Raw genomic sequence first — 12,181 nt, forward strand, 5'->3', positions numbered from 1 at the left:
TTTTTTGATTTTTTTTTTCATACTGTGACTCTTCTCAATTTCTTGACAAGATTATTTGATAAAACCTTAGATTTAATACATTTCCCTTAATTGCCATTTTGTTAATAAATACAATAAAATAGAAAGTAAAGTTAAACATATATATATATATATTGATTTTAGTAAATTAATGTTAATAAAAAAAAATTCTATTTTTTTTTTCAGAAAAGTAATTTTTGTATGCATTAATGTCAGATGGCAAAGGAAAGAAAAATTTGCACAAAAAAAATTACTTTTCTGTATGAAAATACTATGTGTTGTTTCTCCTTGATTTCACTTGCAAATGACTGATAGACTGAAAAAATTGAACATTCCGCTTATTACCGAGGTCAATCTAGTGCACTTTAATTAAGTAGAGCAAGCGGACTGTTATATTTCTCTGTTTTTGTCGCCAATATTAGTGTCCCTCCTGTCACGTGAGTCCTCTCTTATGGCGATTTTGGCTGATTTCGTTTGCTAAATTAGATGAGTTCTCCTTCCGAGTAGATTTGTATTTTGTGCTTTTAAAAGCACAGAAAGAAAGTTAAGAGTTTCAGGAATTCAAGTATAAGCTTTTCCTGACGATAAAATATTTGATCTTATTTCAACGAGATTAAAAGCCATTTTAGATTAACTAGATTAAAAGTAATTTTAAAATTCCAAAGTTCTAATAATTATGAATAAACTGTATAAAAATGACCACGTTTTTACGAAATTACGAAGATTTTAATTTTTAATGGTTTTTAAAACCATCAAAAATTAACGGCAAAAGTGATAAAACTCATTATAACAAAACTCATTTCTATTAAATTCAGTAGTTTTCCAAAAAAGCTGAAATTATTTTTTAACAGTCTTGCATAATAATTTTTTTATTGCTTTAACTTTAAAAACCGCGTTTAAATTTTAATCTCTCATAGATTTTATAATAGCACAGCCTCTTGTAAAATCATGATTATCTTTTCGAGTATTTGGAATTTTTGAAAACGTTTACAAAAAATAACTTTTAGCATGTTAAGGACTAAAAAAATGGGAATAAAAAGAGCTGCATTAACAAAAGAAACTTTTCTAAAAACCAGCTTGACTCTTTCAAACTTTCCGATTTAATTTAAACTTTATACCTGGTAAGATTAACCAGCTATAATACCACTTCTAGTATATTCCCATTTTTTTAAATGTGTTATTGCAATTAAAAAAGTCTGAAGATTTCCTCAAGAAACTAATAATTAAGTTTTAAAAACACTTTGCAGTATTTATTGAATAGTTTTGTAAAAATCTCCTTTAACACTTCTTCTCTCTAATCAAATGTATTTTATAAACCAAACTAACTCAAATTGAGCGGCTATCGAAGAATTTATTCTTTCAAAAGAATTATGGAAAGATTAAAAAATAAAATGTAAATAAGCGAAGCAGAAATAAAACAAATATGTCTCCAAAATTTCAATTAATACGCTTTAGAAATATTTTTTTCTAAAAAAAATTACGTATTAAGAATAATTTCTATATAATCTTTACTTTATGGTCAATGTGTTTTCTTACATTTTTATAATCACGTATAATTTTAAAAGTATAATTTTAGTGTTTAGAATGATTAAATGCAATAATCAGGATTAATTTGTTATTTTAATGAAAAGAAGGATACTCTAAAAGCTTATTCATGAGGTTAATAGTGCAATCGTAATACCTGAAATTGATAAATACTTACCTGCGCCCCAAAAAAGACCGTATTTTAAGATCTTTTTCCTTAAAATTCGAACATCGAACATTATTGGGTCTGAAGATTTCAAAATTGATCACGCTTTATACAGTAAACAGTATAAATTATAAACATATTTACAAGTGTTTAAGCATGTACAATTTATGCTGGCCGTAAAAATCATTGAACGTGCTGTCCATTTATGAAAATTAGGTTAAGACATTTATTTAGAAGAAACATTTAAAAGTGTTTTAAAAATTGATTTCCATCATTTATCTTTATTTGTATCTGTATTTGTATTTGTATTGCATTAATCATTTATCTTTATTTGTATCTAATTACAGAGTTATCTTTTTCATGTATACGTAAACACAGCCTGGAAAGATAACAGAATAGAATTTAATAAGTTGAATTTCACAAAACCCTCCATTTTCTTACCTGCTTGTTGCCTAAAGAACATTTGGAATCCTGATATATTTTATGAAACAGTTAAACATATCGAAAATTTCCAGAGCTCTGAGATAGATTTAACTTTAGAAGTATTTTCAGGTGGCACACTTTTTAAAAGTAAAAGGTAAGTACACCCTAATTAGTAAAAAAAAATTATAAAGCTAAAAGATCTGTACGTCGTAGAAGCTGTTTCATTTAAAGGCTTCGTAATTAGATAATAATAAGTCGTATTTAAGCCATAAATATTATTCATATTCCAAATAAAGTTAAAATTGCAACATTTTTTTCACTGTTAAAAAATTTTATTCTAAACTTAGAGTAAAGTAACCGGCCGCAGTCTGTCTATGCAATTAACCGTAAAGTTTACGGTAAAGAACATTTTTTCCCTGATGATTTCAAAACCGTTTACAGCTACTAATATAAGATGATGAATATAAAACTATGCGGCTTTTTTACCATTTACTACAAACATGGTTCAAAAATCGTAAGTGCAAAATTATTTTCCTCCACATGGTACTCAGCACTTTATTTATGATTTAAAAATATAATTTTAATTTATCTACACTATCAGAACGTTACTTCTTTAAATTGCATCAGATAAAAAAAATACATGTTAAAAAATCACATTGTGATATTTTGATTTTAAAAAAAATACATGCTGGCCGTGTCATTATTATTTTTTTTTTAATTTTTACGTTTTTTAAAGATTTTGCAGCAATAGAATAGGAAAAGTAACAAAATAAAGTAATAAAACAATAAAGAATCTTAATTCTATTCTGGTTCAATTTACGGTAAAGAGTACAATCACTCAGGGTGCCAATACGTTTTACAGTAAAATACCATATCTGATAGACCGTAATTTTTAAAGTATTTGCTGTAATATTACTGACTCACCGTAATTAAATAAAAATTATTGTCAAAATTACAGTAGGAAATTTACGGTAAAAAGGAATTTTCCGGAAAATGCATCCAAAGGTACCGGAACTTTTTACCGTAATTAGATCCGGAAGTTTTTACAATGCAAAATGAATTGGTTATTGCTTTGAAGGTCAAAGCAATAATAAGTTTCAAATTAGGTTGCTTATTTAAGAGATTTTGCGCACCTTTCTGTCCGATTAATTTTTTCCTCCAGCCTAACTAGATCTATAAAGTGAATCGTAAAGCAAATAAAAAGTTTAGTAATTACTGACCGGTTGGAGATTGTGTAGTACGAACTTGCATAAGAGGGAGGCAGAAGATAACCTCTCAGAAAAGTGAGCAAACTCTTTCTATTGATGCGGTATAATACTTTAACTAACCTTGTTATTTTTAGATACTTATTCAAATCTGGCTGCAACATGGATTTTGCATATTATCCATTCGATGTTCAAAAATGCTTATTTTTAGTAGGGATGAGTAAGTACATTTATGATTATTGATGTATGAACTTTCCAACACCATAAATAATGCCATGTTCTTTTAAAAACCTAATACACTCCAAATACGTAAAAAGTGAAATCAAAATTGAGTGGCTCAAACTCCTGGCAGTTCCTTTAACTAAACTTCCGGAACTAAATTATCCAAATAGCAGCTAAGCTTCTCCAGTTTAAGAAACAAAAATTCAACTCCGTTGGGGAAAAAGATGTGTTTATTCAGATTAAGTCATTTTTGTGTCTGATTTCGTATTGTGGTACGTGTATTATCGATAATGTTAACATTCATCTATGAATAGTTGTCCCTTCATATAATTAAGTTAACATGTATTATATACTAGTGAATTGGAATTGTGTTTTTGTATTGGTAGACATACTAAAGTACTATCCCACCAGAATTTTATCTGTGATATATCCGATGTACGTATACCACTAGTTGATTCATTGTTGTTTTGTGAGAAGCCGAGGGAAATGTATTAAGATTAAAGTACTTTTGAGTGCTGATCGTGAGAGCTCTACAAAGATATCATTATTATAGCATAATTATCATTATTACAACATGTATTGTTATTATTTCTACAGTCAGTAAAAGCTGTAAAATAGCAAAAGTCATAATATCTGAGAATTTAAAATGTTCTAAAACAGTGGACAGCTTGCAAAATGGTTGGAGTTGGAAATTATCAAGTGCATTTTTATCGAGTTTTAACTCTTTTTCCTTAATTTATGAACACAAAGTAAAATTTATCCAAGAAAAGCTACTACGTTCGAACTATCGGGAACAAAATCACAAACGGACAAAAGTAGCATAAGACAAAATATAATGGAAAATAAGGCCAGACTAATAAAATATTCCATCTATAAAAAAAATAATTTCATTTAAAGATGATGTTTAAGCATTTTGCGTACACAAGATTGTCCTGGAGATAGACAGGGGATAATCAATAATTTTCCGTAACTGTATAAAATTTAATTTTATTTTTAATGAATTTCATTTAGTGCATCCTGACTCTGAGGCTACTTTAAAATGGATTGATGGCGATAAAAGTCCCTTTAAAGACGCAGTTCAAGTCCTTGAAATGGTTCGACACCCAGAACCTCTTCAGTTTTACCTTTTGAAACCAACTTTACATTCCATCACTGAAATCTTCGGAGACCGTAAGTATTGATTGCTGGGATTCGAACCAATTTCCCCTCATTGGAAGGTAAACCTTCTATCCCCTTAGTCACATGACAATAGATTTTATTTTATTTCATAACTGTAGTTGAGCATCAGACCCACTTTTTGGGTTTAGGACTACTAATGTTCAACTCCGTAGGTTTCTAATTTTGAGCCCAATCCAGAAGACAAGGGAACACCTAGATCAAGTATTGGTAAAACTTGCCTTCGTGGAGGACTTTTCGATGGAACTAACCGGCATTTGCGTTACATGGAGAGGAAGACCACGAGATCATCCCATGGTTAGCCTGATGGCAAGGGAACTCTAACCCATGATCCATCTACCACTGAGGATATTTTACATCAATACATTGGTCGGTGTAAACCGGATTCGTATCAATCAGCCATCACTGGGATTTGATCTCTCTCAAAACAATTTTTTTTTATATATTTAAAAAAAATCATTATAAATGCGTAAATATTGGTATAATACAATCGGAATATTAATATTTTTACCATCGTGCTCCCTGTATATTTTTTACAAATCTGAATGATTTCAGTTTTTTTTTCTTTAATATTTATTCTTGATTTTATGCTAAAGCTTTTAATTTTTATTGAAAGGAGAAGAATTTTTAACGAAATTTGACTTTTATTCAACAGATTTAAGTCGAATTAATTTCACTTTATGTTGTACCCAATATTTAAAATGTTTGAATGCACTATAGTTTAAACAAAATAAACTCTGGTGATGATTGATTACAAAATTAGCAAATTAATGTGATTTAAAGCTCAAAATGTTTGTTTTTTTAATCATCGATAAATAATTCAGAATATCCTCAAAATTCAGTATTTGTTAATGAACTTTATTAAACGAAAAGTATACGACGTAAATAAAGTACTCTGGCGTTAGAATTTCAGATTCTTAAAAAAAATTAGCCTTGAATATATTTGTACTATTTTTCCTTCCTTGGTTTCAAGCTGATCTAAATACTTAAATACTGAGCATAGTATTGGGTTTTATCCCTTTCTTGTCATTATTATGTATGAAATTCTTCAAATCATTATTTTTTTTTAAATAACCAATATTTTTTTAGAAAACCTGTAAAATATTACCATTTTTGTTTCATTTGATTTATCAAATTACTCTAGAGGCCTTTTGAAACCATTTATGGAAAATTCTCTTTCAATTAAATTAGTAATTTCTAATTTAAAGTATAAAAAAAATTAATTCAAGTATGAAGTTGAAATTGCTGAAGTTATTTTTTCCAAATATCAAATTGTAAACAAGCTAAGGAAGGATTAGCTGCTGTTCTGAAAAGTATAAGTAATCTTGTCATAATTTGTAATTAATTACTAATGTAGTTGGAGGGTAATTTTCCATTTAAGAGTCCTCTTGAGAGTTTTTTTTTTAAGAATGAATTATTATTATATTAAGAGTTAATTAAGAATTAATTATTAATATTATTAAAGAAAACGTAATTTTTTTCAATCATTTTTTCCTTCAAAATGAATGCTTACTTTTATTCCAAAATAATTCACTATCATAAACAAAAACGTGATGTCAAATGTTGTTTTCGCGTGGAATAATACAAATTTCTCGTTATTATGATCTTTTTGTTTAACCTTCAAACATATATTCTTTCGTCATTAATCATCCTTTCTTCCTCTTACTTTATTAATTGCAGGTTCTTATACAAGTCTTATAACTAATATCACTCTAGTTCGAAGGCTGTCGGGTAGCATTATTAACACGTACACACCCTCAACTCTTATTGTCATAATGAGTTGGATTACTTTTTGGTTAGAAACCGACGCCGTCCCTGCAAGAGTAGCCTTGAGTGTTACATCTTTATTAACCCTTTGCACACAGGTAAGGCATATATCATCAATGATTTTAATAATACTTCCACCATGCCATTGTAGGCATTACATATTTCTTACTATACACCCCAGTAAGGTATATATCATCTGGATTTTAATAATGCTTCTGTCGTGTCATTATAAAGAGTTAAAAATTTCTGAACTTTTAAATTTCGTTTAATTCCTTGATTTATATTTAATCTAATTGAGAGTAACATCTTTGTTAACACTATACACCCAGGTAAGGTACATATCATCGATAATTTTAATAATGTTTCTTTCATGGCAATATAGGCATTACAAATTTCTTAGCTTTTAAATAATTTCATTTCATTCTATTTAATCTCCATTGAATTTAACGTCTTTATCAACACTAAGCACCCAGGTAAAGCAGATATCATCTGTACTTTCAGTAATGTGAATTATGTCATCGCCGCCTATGACATGTTTCTACAAACAATTTTGTGATTAAAAATTACTAAATTAAAAGATTTTTTTTGTACTTTCACGCTTAAGAAGAAGAAAGCAAATAAGTAGCTATCCTTGAGAGAGGACCTTTAAAATTATACTTCAGAAAAACATACATTGAGGAAGTTTTAATTAAATAAATAAATAAAGTTAAAATAAATAAAAAAATTAACTGCGAGATAATTTCTATCACTGTTTTTTCATGCATCAAAATAAAACTGCAATAGCTATGAAATGATAAATTCTCCTGAACAACATTTTAGGTATAAAAAATGTTCATCAACATCAATCATCTTTATCGCTTTATTAATTGAAAATTTCTTTTTATATCATATGAATTTTTCTCTACAATACTTATAGTAGTATATTGAATTAAAACCATTATTCACTTACCATTACTTTTCTAAAATTTGCGAATACTTAAACTACAATTTCTATTCTTAATGTTGCTTTAAAAAGAAGAAACTGATGTAAAAATACATTAATAGCATTATATGTAAGAAAAAAAATTTCATTTTGTTTATTTTACTTTCAATAATTCTAAGAACATAATTTTTAAAGTCTGCAAGTCCGACGACATTTCGAGAGCATACTATGGAGGCATTGTAGGTATAGTGGGAATTTCTGGTACATTTTAGTTTGTAGTGAAAGAGAAATTACTGCAGAGACTTCGAACAAAAATTTGTTGCTTTATTTAGGTAGTATTTTTTTAAAGTAAACAAAACAAAATATGGCCATACTTATAATAGGATGCGACAAAGCTGCCTCTCTTTATGAGGTAAAGACACGTCCATATTTTCATGATAAATTTTTAAAAACTTTTTTTAAACTATTAACGGTCGAACAGATGGGCTCGCAGGTATCCAAAGACTCCAAAGGAAAACTCCTGAGGGTCCTAGTTGCTAACGGACACTCAGGAGCATAGGAAGAGATCCAAAGTTGTTATCGATCCGAGAGACTCAGGCATCCAAAGAAATCCGAATTATCGATTACTGTTATAACCAAGAAATTAATATTAAAGTTTATATAATCCTGCTACTACTTGATCACCAAAAAGACCCTGAGAATTTAATGTAACCCTGTAACTGTGACTAGATAAATAAAGCAGCATAAGAAAAATAGAATTAAAAACAAATTTTAATATTCGAATAGTCGCAACAATGAATAAATGAGTTATGCATTTGTATTGAATTAAAAAGTTAGCCGATTCATTGATAGTTAAAATATTTATATTCGCTTAATCTTATAATAAAAATCATTTAATTACTTTAGTTTAATCAAAATTGCATTCAGCATGATTAAAAATTAAATTTGTGAAATTTTAAAACCCAAGAAATACGTAATGTCTATAATGGCATACCACATACGTTCTCAAAATTTGGAGTGAACTAAACTAGAGACTGTCTTTTGCTATTATAATTTCTTATTATGCACAAAAATTTTGAGACTTTCTTAATATTTTCTGACGCCCGGTTTCTGAGTGGTAGCTCTTCGCGCTCCCGTGCCATAGGTCCTGGATTCGATCATGGAGCTAGGAGTAAGTGGAGAACACACTCCCATTGGCCCACTCCTTTCAAGGGGAAGCAACCGCGAGAGTTCTCCGTCGCCATCTTACTTGCTGCGTCGTTGTGCGCTCATACATCTTTCTATTTGTAGTTAATCCATGCTTTTTAACGGAGCTTGGAGGGCTGTTTTGAAGGGTTCTTAATTTGATTTAAAGTGTCGAGTTTAGTCTTTTAAGTTAAATAAGAGATCCATCCATCCAATCTTTCTCCATTTTTATTTAGCCGTTAGAATTTTCGTATTTCTAACTTTTAGAAAAAACATTTCAACTTGACAGAATTTTTAAAACAAATGGAATTCTTGGTAAAGTTAATATTAGGTCAAGTTCATTTAACAATCACTATGCACTTTTCAAAACAATTTCAAGAAGATAAAAAAGTTTATTATCTAGAAATTTAAAATTTATATTACTCTGATAGTTTTAATTCATAGGTCCATAAAGTCAGGTAACTAATTATTTTAAGAAAAGACAAGAAAAAAAATATTAGGTAGTTATGAATGTGTTGCATCCATGGAGCTAACTCCAAGCTCAATATAGAAATAAATTGAATACCATAATATTGAAAGATGTTTATTGTTAAAGAATGATTTCAGAAAGTGAAATACATAAATTTATACAAATTTCTCTTGCTAAAAATAAATCTATACATATGAAGATTTATACTTTGAGAGTTTTATGAATACTTAAATAGGACATTTTTAATTGCATACAAAGTAAATCAATTTTAAAAAAATTATGTCAAAATGTTTATTAAAAAACGGGAAAAATATGTTACAGATTAATAAAATATTATCACAGTATTCTAGTGATTATTCAAAAAAAAAAATTCTTAAACCTGAGCAAAGGCACATTGAAAAATCTAGACACAGATCCTTAAATATATACATATATTTTGTTTATAAATTGAATATGGCTGTTTTCAAAATTATTAAATTTGAAAGAAAAAAAATTAGCTTAGAGATTAGAAAATTCTATGCATTAAAAAAAACAATAATAATATATAGATATATACATTGAGAGAGAAACATGTTCAATGCGTTCAATGAAGGTATGTACACTCAATGTATATGTTACCGTTAAAGTATATAATGCAGTTATTTCATAGAATACCTAGTTATTCCATGAAATGACTGATCGTGTCCGTTAAAGTGTGTAATATGTTATTAATTTGACACTTTAACTAGTTATTCTATAAATTAACTAATGAGAGACAGTTAAAGTGTAAAATAAACAATTTATCTAAAATGAAATAACTAGGTATTCTATAAATAAACTAATGATAGACAATTAAAATGAAAAAGAAGCAATTTATCTAATTTATGCAGCATATAAATGATATTTATGGAAACGTATCAGAAAATCAGTTGTTACAACAAGGATTACTAAAATGACACTTGGAATTACAAAGAACATTATTTCTAAAACAAAAACATTTTTTATTGAATAGTTCATAAATACAGTAGGGGTGAAAGTTAAATGTATTTGTCGTGCGAGATATATGTTGTAGATTATTTTACACTTTAACGGGCTGCAAATCTTTATTCTATGAAATAACTAGTTAAACCATGAAATACAAGAGAGTTTTACACTTTAACGGACACGATCAGTTATTTCATGGAATAACTAGGTATTCTATAAAATAACGGATTTCATACTTTAACGGTAACATATACAACAAAAAGCAACTAACAATTTCCTTAGAGGGGTAATAACCTCAACATTGTGTATAATTCCGATCCCTCTAATTCCAATCAGTTATGAATATGTCACATCCATGGAGCTAACTCATAGCTCAATATAGAAAATAAAATTGAATACCACAATATTGAAAGATGTTTCTTGTTAGAAAAAGAATTTCAGAAAGTGCAATACATAATTTATGTTCATTTCTCTTGCTAAAAATTAGTCTATACAAATCCATTTTAATATACCTAAATAATTTATACTATAAGAATTTTATGAATACTTAAAATATGACATTTTTAGTTGCTTACTAAGTAAATTAGTTTAAAAAATTTTTGTCAAAATATTTCTTAAAAACAAATAAAAATTAGAGATTGAGAAAATATTATCACAGTATTCTAGTGACTAACTCAAAATATCTTAGTTCTGAGAGCAATAAACGATTTCTTTAAAAAGGTTTAACTTCACAAATGCTTAAATATATACTATATATATATTCCCTATAAATAGGAAATTGACTATTGCTAAATTTAAAAAAAATCACTTTGATTAAAAAAAAGGACTTTGTTTAGGGATTAGAAAACCCTACGCTTGAAAAAAAAATTATTATAATTTTTTTTAATGAGAAATACATTAAATGAAGGTATAGAACAAAAGCTATCAATACCTTAAGCTACCTAAAGCTTAGAATAAATGTATATATAATCATGGAGTACTTTATTATTATCTAATATTATATGCAATCACTTGTATAAAATATTAGATTTTTAATAAATTTAAATTTTTTTATCTATTTCATATTTGCAATGCAATGGGATACTTTCTGGTTTTAAAAAATATCAATTTAATCAAAAATATTAATTAAAAAATATCAATTTTCAGATGAATAACTTCAACAGAAATAAATAAAACTACAGCTGAAGTTTTTATAAAGTAACATAAAACCTTAAGATGCAAGAAGTCATAATTAAAATAATATAATTAAAATAATAAGAAGTCCAAGTAAAAATAAGACAAAGTAAGACTACTCGAATAACGAATTAAATAAAAACGATAATAACTGTCCGAACATACGACAATTCAAGCATAAACGAGCTACAACTGCCAATGTTTTGAAGTATGTAAGATGGCCGACGGTTAATTTCGCGGTTAACATTGCTGAGCTTTCGGCTTCACGAATTTCTGCTAATGTCTCCTCCATCTACTCTTAGCTCCATGGATTCGATCCTCGGGCCGGGCAAGGTTTACTCAGCCTTTCATCCCTTCAGAGGGTCGATAAATGAGTACCAAGCATGCTTGAGAACTAAACACCGGGAGGCTTCGCGTTCGGCTAATCACCGGAACATCTGCTCCTGCACCCCAGAGCCCAAGGTCAAGAAAACTGAGATGGGCACATTAGGCCTTGGCCCTCTATGGGCTGTCACGCCACTGAGTTTAGTTTTTTCTTAATACTTTATATTTTGTTTTCGAGTATGAAAATTTGTATGAATCAATTTGACCAGTCTGTACCGGAAATTTCCTCATAACCATAAGTTAATAACGATGGACAGTTTTCCAACAGAATCTTAGTATACCTAAAGTTAGAATTTTTTAAGCAATAATATTTATGTTTACTTTCAATCGATGATCCATATTTTTTTAAATATATCAATTGCTTATATGAACTTATTTATGTAAAAGACCAATTAAAAGAAGTGCCAAAATTTAAATAGAAGAATATTTCTTCAATTTCAATATATGGAACAAATATGAAAAGAATATGTGATTCTTAAGAAGTTCAATAATTCATTCTCATTGAGCTTTTCAATTTATAATAAAATAACTAAATTTAAGAATAAAAAATTACATTTCTCTGATAACAATTCTCAGTTAAACGC

This window comes from Parasteatoda tepidariorum, chromosome 7 (genome assembly GCF_982258835.1).
Source record: "Parasteatoda tepidariorum strain Cologne lab strain chromosome 7, Ptep-v5.0, whole genome shotgun sequence".
Classification (NCBI taxonomy): Eukaryota; Metazoa; Arthropoda; class Arachnida; order Araneae; family Theridiidae; genus Parasteatoda; species Parasteatoda tepidariorum.